A 12,700-nucleotide genomic window follows, 5' to 3' on the forward strand; every position below is an offset into this window, starting at 1 on the left:
ATCCCCCACCGTCCTCCTGACTGTTATCCCCCCCACCGTCCTCCTGACTGTCCTCCTGACTGTCATCCCCCACCGTCCTCCTGACTGTTATCCCCCACCGTCCTCCTGACTGTTATCCCCCACCGTCCTCCTGACTGTTATCCCCCACCGTCCTCCTGACTGTTATCCCCCCCACCGTCCTCCTGACTGTTATCCCCCACCGTCCTCCTGACTGTTATCCCCCACCGTCCTCCTGACTGTTATCCCCCACCGTCCTCCTGACTGTTATCCCCCACCGTCCTCCTGACTGTTATCCCCCACCGTCCTCCTGACTGTCATCCCCCACCGTCCTCCTGACTGTTATCCCCCACCGTCCTCCTGACTGTTATCCCCCACCGTCCTCCTGACTGTTATCCCCCACCGTCCTCCTGACTGTTATCCCCCACCGTCCTCCTGACTGTTATCCCCCACCGTCCTCCTGACTCCTCCTCCTGACTGTTATCCCCCACCGTCCTCCTGACTGTTATCCCCCACCGTCCTCCTGACTGTTATCCCCCACCGTCCTCCTGACTGTTATCCCCCACCGTCCTCCTGACTGTTATCCCCCCACCGTCCTCCTGACTGTTATCCCCCACCGTCCTCCTGACTGTTATCCCCCACCGTCCTCCTGACTGTTATCCCCCACCGTCCTCCTGACTGTATCCCCCACCGTCCTCCTGACTGTTATCCCCCACCGTCCTCCTGACTGTTATCCCCCACCGTCCTCCTGACTGTTATCCCCCACCGTCCTCCTGACTGTTATCCCCCATCCTGTTATCCCCCACCGTCCTCCTGACTGTTCCCCCACCGTCCTGTTATCCCCCACCGTCCTCCTGACTGTCATCCCCCACCGTCCTCCTGACTGTTATCCCCCACCGTCCTCCTGACTGTTATCCCCCACCGTCCTCCTGACTGTTATCCCCCACCGTCCTCCTGACTGTTATCCTGACTTATCCCCCACCGTCCTCCTGACTGTTATCCCCCACCGTCCCTCCTGACTGTTATCCTGTTATCCCCCACCGTCCTCCTGACTGTTATCTGTGTTATCCCCCACCGTCCTCCTGACTGTTATCCCCCACCGTCCTCCTGACTGTTATCCCCCACCGTCCTCCTGACTGTTATCCCCCACCGTCCTCCTGACTGTTATCCCCCCCACCGTCCTCCTGACTGTTATCCCCCACCGTCCTCCTGACTGTTATCCCCCACCGTCCTCCTGACTGTTATCCCCCACCGTCCTCCTGACTGTTATCCCCCACCGTCCCCTGACTTTATCCCCCACCGTCCTCCTGACTGTTATCCCCCACCGTCCCCTGACTGTTATCCCCCACCGTCCTCCTGACTGTCATCCCCCACCGTCCTCCTGACTGTTATCCCCCACCGTCCTCCTGTCCCCCACCGTCCTGACTGTTATCCCCCACCGTCCCCACCGTCCTCCTGACTGTTATCCTCCTTATCCCCCACCGTCCTCCTCCTGACTGTTATCCCCCACCGTCCTCCTGACTGTTATCCCCCACCGTCCTCCTGTTATCCCCCACCGTCCTCCTGACTGTTATCCCCCACCGTCCTCCTGACTGTTATCCCCCACCTCCTGTGTTATCCTCCTCCTGACTGTTATCCCCCACCGTCCTCCTGACTGTTATCCCCACCGTCCTCCTGACTGTATCCCCCACCGTCCTCCTGACCCCCACCGTGTGTCATCCCCCACCGTCCTCCTGACTGTCATCCCCCACCCTGACTGTTATCCCCCACCGTCCTCCTGACTGTTATCCCCCATCCCCTGTCATCCCCCACTCCTCCTGACTGTCATCCCCCACCGTCCTCCTGACTGTCATCCCCCACCGTCCTCCTGACTGTCATCCCCCACCGTCCTCCTGACTGTTATCCCCCACCGTGACTCATCCCCCACCGTCCTCCCTGACTGTTATCCCCCACCGTCCTCCTGACTGTTATCCCCCCCACCGTCCTCCTGACTGTTATCCCCCACCGTCCTCCTGACTGTTATCCCCCACCGTCCTCCTGACTGTTCCCCCACCGCCTCCTGACTCCCCCACCGTCCCCCACTGTTTCCCCCACCGTCCTCCTGACTGTTTCCCCCACCGTCCTCCTGACTGTTATCCCCCACCGTCCTCCTGACTGTTATCCCCCACCGTCCTCCTGACTGTTATCCCCCACCGTCCTCCTGACTGTTATCCTGTTATCCCCCACTGTCCTCCTGACTGTTATCCCCCACACCGTCCTCCTGACTGTTATCCCCCACCGTCCTCCTCCTGACTGTTATCCCCCACCGTCCTCCTGACTGTTATCCCCCACCGTCCTCCTGACTGTTATCCCCCACCGTCCTCCTGACTGTTATCCCCCACCGTCCTCCTGACTGTTATCCCCCACCGTCCTCCTGACTGTTATCCCCCACCGTCCTCCTGACTGTTATCCCCCACCGTCCTCCTGACTGTTATCTCCCCACCGTCCTGTTATCCCCCACCGTCCTCCTGACTGTTTCTCCCACCGTCCTCCTGACTGTTTCCCCCACCGTCCTCCTGACTGTTTCCCCCACCGTCCTCCTGACTGTTATCCCCCACCGTCCTCCTGACTGTTATCCCCCACCGTCCTCCTGACTGTTATCCCCCACCGTCCTCCTGACTGTTATCCCCCACCGTCCTCCTGACTGTTATCCCCCACCGTCCTCCTGACTGTTATCCCCCACCGTCCTCCTGACTGTTATCCCCCACCGTCCTCCTGACTGTTATCCCCCACCGTCCTCCTGACTGTTATCCCCCACCGTCCTCCTGACTGTTATCCCCCACCGTCCTCCTGACTGTCATCCCCCACCGTCCTCCTGACTGTCATCCCCCACCGTCCTCCTGACTGTCATCCCCCACCGTCCTCCTGACTGTCATCCCCCACTGTCCTCCTGACTGTCATCCCCCCCCACCGTCCTCCTGACTGTCATCCCCCACCGTCCTCCTGACTGTCATCCCCCACCGTCCTCCTGACTGTCATCCCCCCTCCTGACTGTCACCCCACCGTCCTCCTGACTGTCATCCCCCGTCCTCCTGACCCCCACCGTCCTCCTGACTGTCATCCCCCACCGTCCTCCTGACTGTCATCCCCCACCGTCCTCCTGACTGTTATCTCCTGTTATCCCCCACCGTCCTCCTGACTGTTATCTCCTGTTATCCCCCACCGTCCTCCTGACTGTTATCCCCCACCGTCCTCCTGACTGTTATCTCCCACCCCGTCCTCCTGACTGTTATCTCCCACTGTCGTCCTCCTGACTGTTATCTCCCACCCCCACCGTCCTCCTGACTGTCATCCCCCACCGTCCTCCTGACTGTTATCCCCCACCGTCCTCCTGACTGTTATCCCCCACCGTCCTCCTGACTGTCATCCCCCACCGTCCTCCTGACTGTTTCCCCCACCGTCCTCCTGACTGTCATCCCCCACCATCCTCCTGACTGTCATCCCCCACCGTCCTCCTGACTGTCATCCCCCACCGTCCTCCTGACTGTCATCCCCCACCGTCCTCCTGACTGTTTCCCCCACCGTCCTCCTGACTGTTATCCCCCACCGTCCTCCTGACTGTTATCCCCCACCGTCCTCCTGACTGTTATCCTGTTATCCCCCACCGTCCTCCTGACTGTTATCCCCCACCGTCCTCCTGACTGTTATCCCCCACCGTCCTCCTGACTGTTATCCCCCACCGTCCTCCTGACTGTTATCCCCCCTGACTGTCACCCCCACCGTCCTCCTGACTGTTATCCCCCACCGTCCTCCTGACTGTTATCCCCCACCGTCCTCCTGACTGTTATCCCCCACCGTCCTCCTGACTGTTATCCCCCACCGTCCTCCTGACTGTTATCCCCCACCGTCCTCCTGACTGTTATCCCCCACCGTCCTCCTGACTGTTATCCCCCACCGTCCTCCTGACTGTTATCCCCCACCGTCCTCCTGACTGTTATCCCCCACCGTCCTCCTGACTGTCATCCCCCACCGTCCTCCTGACTGTCATCCCCCACCGTCCTCCTGACTGTCATCCCCCACCGTCCTCCTGACTGTCATCCCCCACCGTCCTCCTGACTGTTATCCCCCACCGTCCTCCTGACTGTCATCCCCCACCGTCCTCCTGGCTGTTATCCTGTTATCCCCCACCGTCCTCCTGACTGTCATCCCCCACCGTCCTCCTGGCTGTCATCCCCCACCGTCCTCCTGACTGTTATCCCCCACCGTCCTCCTGGCTGTTATCCCCCACCGTCCTCCTGACTGTTATCCCCCACCGTCCTCCTGACTGTCATCCCCCACCGTCCTCCTGACTGTCATCCCCCACCGTCCTCCTGACTGTTATCCCCCACCGTCCTCCTGGCTGTTATCCCCCACCGTCCTCCTGACTGTTATCCCCCACCGTCCTCCTGACTGTTATCCCCCACCGTCCTCCTGACTGTCATCCCCCACCGTCCTCCTGACTGTCATCCCCCACCGTCCTCCTGACTGTCATCCCCCACCGTCCTCCTGACTGTCATCCCCCACCGTCCTCCTGACTGTTATCCCCCACCGTCCTCCTGACTGTTTCCCCCACCGTCCTCCTGACTGTCATCCCCCACTGTCCTCCTGACTGTTATCCTGTTATCCCCCACCGTCCTCCTGACTGTTATCCCCCACCGTCCTCCTGACTGTTATCCCCCACCGTCCTCCTGACTGTTTCCCCCACCGTCCTCCTGACTCTCATCCCCCACTGTCCTCCTGACTGTTATCCCCCACCGTCCTCCTGACTGTTATCCCCCACCGTCCTCCTGACTGTTATCCCCCACCGTCCTCCTGACTGTTATCCCCCACCGTCCTCCTGACTGTTATCCCCCACCGTCCTCCTGACTGTTTCCCCCACCGTCCTCCTGACTGTCATCCCCCACTGTCCTCCTGACTGTTATCCCCCACCGTCCTCCTGACTGTTATCCCCCCGTCCGTCCTCCTGACTGTTATCTCCCACCGTCCTCCTGACTGTTATCCCCCACCGTCCTCCTGACTGTTATCCCCCACCGTCCTCCTGACTGTCATCCCCCACTGTCCTCCTGACTGTCATCCCCCACCGTCCTCCTGACTGTTATCCCCCACCGTCCTCCTGACTGTTATCCCCCACCGTCCTCCTGACTGTTATCCCCCACCGTCCTCCTGACTGTTATCCCCCACCGTCCTCCTGACTGTTATCCCCCACCGTCCTCCTGACTGTTATCCCCCACCGTCCTCCTGACTGTTATCCCCCACCGTCCTCCTGACTGTTATCCCCCACCGTCCTCCTGACTGTTATCCCCTGACTGTTATCCCCCACCGTCCTCCTGACTGTTATCCCCCACCGTCCTCCTGACTGTTATCCCCCACCGTCCTCCTGACTGTTATCCCCCACCGTCCTCCTGACTGTTATCCCCCACCGTCCTCCTGACTGTTATCCCCCACCGTCCTCCTGACTGTTATCCCCCACCGTCCTCCTGACTGTTATCCCCCACCGTCCTCCTGACTGTCATCCCCCACCGTCCTCCTGACTGTCATCCCCCACCGTCCTCCTGACTGTCATCCCCCACCGTCCTCCTGACTGTCATCCCCCACCGTCCTCCTGACTGTTATCCCCCACCGTCCTCCTGACTGTTATCCTGTCATCCCCCACCGTCCTCCTGACTGTTATCCCCCACCGTCCTCCTGACTGTTATCCCCCACCGTCCTCCTGACTGTTATCCCCCACCGTCCTCCTGACTGTCATCCCCCACCGTCCTCCTGACTGTCATCCCCCACCGTCCTCCTGACTGTCATCCCCACCGTCCTCCTGACTGTTATCCCCACCGTCCTCCTGACTGTCATCCCCCACCCGTCCTCCTGACTGTCATCCCCCACCGTCCTCCTGACTGTCATCCCCCACCGTCCTCCTGACTGTTATCCCCCACCGTCCTCCTGACTGTTATCCCCCACCGTCCTCCTGACTGTTATCCCCCACCGTCCTCCTGACTGTTATCCCCCACCGTCCTCCTGACTGTTATCCCCCACCGTCCTCCTGACTGTCATCCCCCACCGTCCTCCTGACTGTCATCCCCCACCGTCCTCCTGACTGTCATCCCCCACCGTCCTCCTGACTGTCATCCCCCACCGTCCTCCTGACTGTCATCCCCCACCGTCCTCCTGACTGTCATCCCCCACCGTCCTCCTGACTGTTATCCCCCACCGTCCTCCTGACTGTTATCCCCCACTGTTATCCTGTTATCCCCCACCGTCCTCCTGACTGTTATCCCCCACCGTCCTCCTGACTGTTATCCCCCACCGTCCTCCTGACTGTTATCCCCCACCGTCCTCCTGACTGTTATCCCCCACCGTCCTCCTGACTGTTATCCCCCACCGTCCTCCTGACTGTTATCCCCCACCGTCCTCCTGACTGTTATCCCCCCACCGTCCTCCTGACTGTTATCCCCCACCGTCCTCCTGACTGTTATCCCCCACCGTCCTCCTGACTGTTATCCCCCACCGTCCTCCTGACTGTTATCCCCCACCGTCCTCCTGACTGTTATCCCCCACCGTCCTCCTGACTGTCATCCCCCACCGTCCTCCTGACTGTCATCCCCCACCGTCCTCCTGACTGTCATCCCCCACCGTCCTCCTGACTGTCATCCCCCACCGTCCTCCTGACTGTTCTCCCCCACCGTCCTCCTGACTGTCATCCCCCACCGTCCTCCTGGCTGTTATCCTGTTATCCCCCACCGTCCTCCTGACTGTCATCCCCCACCGTCCTCCTGGCTGTCATCCCCCACCGTCCTCCTGACTGTTATCCCCCACCCCCACCGTCCTCCTGGCTGTTATCCCCCACCGTCCTCCTGACTGTTATCCCCCACCGTCCTCCTGACTGTCATCCCCCACCGTCCTCCTGACTGTCATCCCCCACCGTCCTCCTGACTGTTATCCCCCACCGTCCTCCTGACTGTTATCCCCCACCGTCCTCCTGACTGTTATCCCCCACCCCCACCGTCCTCCTGACTGTTATCCCCCACCGTCCTCCTGACTGTTATCCCCCACCGTCCTCCTGACTGTCATCCCCCACCGTCCTCCTGACTGTCATCCCCCACCGTCCTCCTGACTGTCATCCCCCACCGTCCTCCTGACTGTCATCCCCCACCGTCCTCCTGACTGTTATCCCCCACCGTCCTCCTGACTGTTTCCCCCACCGTCCTCCTGACTGTCATCCCCCACTGTCCTCCTGACTGTTATCCTGTTATCCCCCACCGTCCTCCTGACTGTTATCCCCCACCGTCCTCCTGACTGTTATCCCCCACCGTCCTCCTGACTGTTTCCCCCACCGTCCTCCTGACTGTCATCCCCCACCGTCCTCCTGACTGTTATCCCCCACCGTCCTCCTGACTGTTTCCCCCACCGTCCTCCTGACTGTTATCCCCCACCGTCCTCCTGACTGTTATCCCCCACCGTCCTCCTGACTGTTATCCCCCACCGTCCTCCTGACTGTTTCCCCCACCGTCCTCCTGACTGTCATCCCCCACTGTCCTCCTGACTGTTATCCCCCACCGTCCTCCTGACTGTTATCCCCCACCGTCCTCCTGACTGTTATCTCCCACCGTCCTCCTGACTGTTATCCCCCACCGTCCTCCTGACTGTTATCCCCCACCGTCCTCCTGACTGTCATCCCCCACTGTCCTCCTGACTGTCATCCCCCACCGTCCTCCTGACTGTCATCCCCCACCGTCCTCCTGACTGTCATCCCCCACCGTCCTCCTGACTGTTATCTCCCCACCGTCCTCTCCTGACTGTTATCCCCCACCGTCCTCCTGACTGTTATCCCCCACCGTCCTCCTGACTGTTATCCTGTTATCCCCCACCGTCCTCCTGACTGTTATCCCCCACCGTCCTCCTGACTGTTATCCCCCACCGTCCTCCTGACTGTCATCCCCCACTGTCCTCCTGACTGTTATCCCCCACCGTCCTCCTGACTGTTATCCCCCACCGTCCTCCTGACTGTTATCCTGTCATCCCCCACTGTCCTCCCTGACTGTTATCCTGTTATCCCCCCCCACCGTCCTCCTGACTGTCATCCCCCACCGTCCTCCTGACTGTCATCCCCCACCGTCCTCCTGACTGTCATCCCCCACCGTCCCTCTGACTGTTATCCCCCACCGTCCTCCTGACTGTTATCCCCCACCGTCCTCCTGACTGTCATCCCCCACCGTCCTCCTGACTGTTTCCCCCACCGTCCTCCTGACTGTCATCCCCCACCGTCCTCCTGACTGTTATCCCCCACCGTCCTCCTGACTGTTTCCCCCACCGTCCTCCTGACTGTTATCCCCCACCGTCCTCCTGACTGTTATCCCCCACCGTCCTCCCTGACTGTTATCCCCCACCGTCCTCCTGACTGTCATCCCCCACCGTCCTCCTGACTGTCATCCCCCACCGTCCTCCTGACTGTTATCCCCCACCGTCCTCCTGACTGTCATCCCCCACCGTCCTCCTGACTGTTATCCCCCACTGTCCTCCTGACTGTTATCCCCCACTGTCCTCCTGACTGTTATCCCCCACCGTCCTCCTGACTGTTATCCCCCACCGTCCTCCTGACTGTTATCCCCCACCGTCCTCCTGACTGTTATCCCCCACCGTCCTCCTGACTGTTATCCCCCACCGTCCTCCTGACTGTTATCCTGTTATCCCCACCGTCCTCCTGACTGTTATCCTGTTATCCCCCACCGTCCTCCTGACTGTCATCCCCCACACCGTCCTCCTGACTGTTATCCCCCACCGTCCTCCTGACTGTTATCCCCCACCGTCCTCCTGACTGTTATCCTGTTATCCCCCACCCCGTCCTCCTGACTGTTATCCTGTTATCCCCCACCGTCCTCCTGACTGTCATCCCCCACCGTCCTCCTGACTGTTATCCCCCACCGTCCTCCTGACTGTTATCCCCCACCGTCCTCCTGACTGTTATCCCCCACCGTCCTCCTGACTGTTATCCTGTTATCCCCCACCGTCCTCCTGACTGTTATCCTGTTATCCCCCACCGTCCTCCTGACTGTCATCCCCCACCGTCCTCCTGACTGTTATCCCCCACTGTCCTCCTGACTGTTATCCCCCACCGTCCTCCTGACTGTTATCCCCCACTGTCCTCCTGACTGTTATCCCCCACCGTCCTCCTGACTGTTATCCCCCACCGTCCTCCTGACTGTTATCCCCCACCGTCCTCCTGACTGTTATCCCCCACCGTCCTCCTGACTGTTATCCCCCACCGTCCTCCTGACTGTTATCCTGTTATCCCCCACCGTCCTCCTGACTGTTATCCTGTTATCCCCCACCGTCCTCCTGACTGTCATCCCCCACCGTCCTCCTGACTGTTATCCCCCACTGTCCTCCTGACTGTTATCTCCCACCGTCCTCCTGACTGTTATCCTGTTATCCCCCACCGTCCTCCTGACTGTTTCCCCCACCGTCCTCCTGACTGTTATCCCCCACCGTCCTCCTGACTGTTATCCCCCACCGTCCTCCTGACTGTTATCCCCCACCGTCCTCCTGACTGTTATCCCCCACCGTCCTCCTGACTGTTATCCCCCACCGTCCTCCTGACTGTTATCCTGTTATCCCCCACCGTCCTCCTGACTGTCATCCCCCACCGTCCTCCTGACTGTCATCCCCCACCGTCCTCCTGACTGTCATCCCCCACCGTCCTCCTGACTGTCATCCCCCACCGTCCTCCTGACTGTCATCCCCCACCGTCCTCCTGACTGTCATCCCCCACCGTCCTCCTGACTGTCATCCCCCACCGTCCTCCCGACTGTCATCCCCCACCGTCCTCCCGACTGTCATCCCCCACCGTCCTCCCGACTGTCATCCCCCACCGTCCTCCCGACTGTCATCCCCCACCGTCCTCCCGACTGTTATCCCCCACCGTCCTCCCGACTGTTATCCCCCACCGTCCTCCCGACTGTTATCCCCCACCGTCCTCCCGACTGTTATCCCCCACCGTCCTCCTGACTGTTTCCCCCACCGTCCTCCTGACTGTTTCCCCCACCGTCCTCCTGACTGTTATCCCCCACCGTCCTCCTGACTGTTATCCCCCACCGTCCTCCTGACTGTTATCCCCCACCGTCCTCCTGACTGTTATCCTGTTATCCCCCACCGTCCTCCTGACTGTTATCCCCCACCGTCCTCCTGACTGTTATCCCCCACCGTCCTCCTGACTGTTATCCCCCACCGTCCTCCTGACTGTTATCCCCCACCGTCCTCCTGACTGTTATCCCCCACAGTCCTCCTGACTGTTATCCCCCACCATCCTCCTGACTGTTATCTCCTGTTATCCCCCACCGTCCTCCTGACTGTTTCTCCCACCGTCCTCCTGACTGTTTCCCCCACCGTCCTCCTGACTGTTTCCCCCACCGTCCTCCTGACTGTTATCCCCCACCGTCCTCCTGACTGTTATCCCCCACCGTCCTCCTGACTGTTATCCCCCACCGTCCTCCTGACTGTTATCCCCCACCGTCCTCCTGACTGTTATCCCCCACCGTCCTCCTGACTGTTATCCCCCACCGTCCTCCTGACTGTTATCCCCCACCGTCCTCCTGACTGTTATCCGCCACCGTCCTCCTGACTGTCATCCCCCACCGTCCTCCTGACTGCTATCCCCCACCGTCCTCCTGACTGCTATCCCCCACCGTCCTCCTGACTGCTATCCCCCACCGTCCTCCTGACTGCTATCCCCCACCGTCCTCCTGACTGTCATCCCCCACCGTCCTCCTGACTGTCATCCCCCACCGTCCTCCTGACTGTCATCCCCCACCGTCCTCCTGACTGTCATCCCCCACCGTCCTCCTGACTGTCATCCCCCACCGTCCTCCTGACTGTCATCCCCCACCGTCCTCCTGACTGTCATCCCCCACCGTCCTCCTGACTGTCATCCCCCACCGTCCTCCTGACTGTCATCCCCCACCGTCCTCCTGACTGTCATCCCCCACCGTCCTCCTGACTGTCATCCCCCACCGTCCTCCTGACTGTTATCTCCTGTTATCCCCCACCGTCCTCCTGACTGTTATCTCCTGTTATCCCCCACCGTCCTCCTGACTGCCATCCCCCACCGTCCTCCTGACTGCCATCCCCCACCGTCCTCCTGACTGCCATCCCCCACCGTCCTCCTGACTGCCATCCCCCACCGTCCTCCTGACTGCCATCCCCCACCGTCCTCCTGACTGCCATCCCCCACCGTCCTCCTGACTGTCATCCCCCACCGTCCTCCTGACTGTCATCCCCCACCGTCCTCCTGACTGTCATCCCCCACCGTCCTCCTGACTGTCATCCCCCACCGTCCTCCTGACTGTCATCCCCCACCGTCCTCCTGACTGTCATCCCCCACCGTCCTCCTGACTGTTATCCCCCACCGTCCTCCTGACTGTTATCTCCTGTCATCCCCCACCGTCCTCCTGACTGTCATCCCCCACCGTCCTCCTGACTGTCATCCCCCACCGTCCTCCTGACTGTTATCCCCCACCGTCCTCCTGACTGTTATCCTGTTATCCCCCACCGTCCTCCTGACTGTTATCCTGTTATCCCCCACCGTCCTCCTGACTGTTATCCCCCACCGTCCTCCTGACTGTATCCCCCACCGTCCTCCTGACTGTTTCCCCCACCGTCCTCCTGACTGTTATCCCCCACCGTCCTCCTGACTGTCATCCCCCACCGTCCTCCTGACTGTCATCCCCCACCGTCCTCCTGACTGTCATCCCCCACCGTCCTCCTGACTGTCATCCCCCACCGTCCTCCTGACTGTCATCCCCCACCGTCCTCCTGACTGTCATCCCCCACCGTCCTCCTGACTGTCATCCCCCACCGTCCTCCTGACTGTCATCCTGACTGTCATCCCCCACTGTCATCCTGACTGTCATCCCCCACCGTCCTCCTGACTGTCATCCCCCACCGTCCTCCTGACTGTCATCCCCCACCGTCCTCCTGACTGTCATCCCCCACCGTCCTCCTGACTGTCATCCCCCACCGTCCTCCTGACTGTCATCCCCCACCGTCCTCCTGACTGTCATCCCCCACCGTCCTCCTGACTGTCATCCCCCACCGTCCTCCTGACTGTCATCCCCCACCGTCCTCCTGACTGTCATCCCCCACCGTCCTCCTGACTGTCATCCCCCACCGTCCTCCTGACTGTCATCCCCCACCGTCCTCCTGACTGTCATCCCCCACCGTCCTCCTGACTGTCATCCCCCACCGTCCTCCTGACTGTCATCCCCCACCGTCCTCCTGACTGTCATCCCCCACCGTCCTCCTGACTGTTATCCCCCACCGTCCTCCTGACTGTTATCCCCCACCGTCCTCCTGACTGTTATCCTGTTTCCCCCACCGTCCTCCTGACTGTTATCTCCCACCGTCCTCCTGACTGTTATCTCCCACCGTCCTCCTGACTGTTATCCCCCACCGTCCTCCTGACTGTTATCTCCCACCGTCCTCCAGACTGTTATCTCCCACCGTCCTCCAGACTGTTATCTCCCACCGTCCTCCAGACTGTTATCTCCCACCGTCCTCCTGACTGTTATCTCCCACCGTCCTCCTGACTGTTATCTCCCACCGTCCTCCTGACTGTTATCTCCCACCGTCCTCCTGACTGTTATCTCCCACCGTCCTCCTGACTGTCATCCCCCACCGTCCTCCTGACTGTCATCCCCCA

General features: G+C 60.9%; 1 protein-coding gene across 1 annotated transcript in view; it reads left to right on the plus strand.

Annotated features, from left to right (window-relative positions):
- Positions 1 to 12,700, plus strand: part of grsf1 (G-rich RNA sequence binding factor 1) — a 35,714-nt gene that overhangs the window by 6,055 nt on the left and 16,959 nt on the right. The window lies entirely within an intron of this gene.

The sequence above is a fragment of the Oncorhynchus masou genome, chromosome 25 (genome assembly GCF_036934945.1).
Source record: "Oncorhynchus masou masou isolate Uvic2021 chromosome 25, UVic_Omas_1.1, whole genome shotgun sequence".
Lineage (NCBI taxonomy): Eukaryota > Metazoa > Chordata > Actinopteri > Salmoniformes > Salmonidae > Oncorhynchus > Oncorhynchus masou.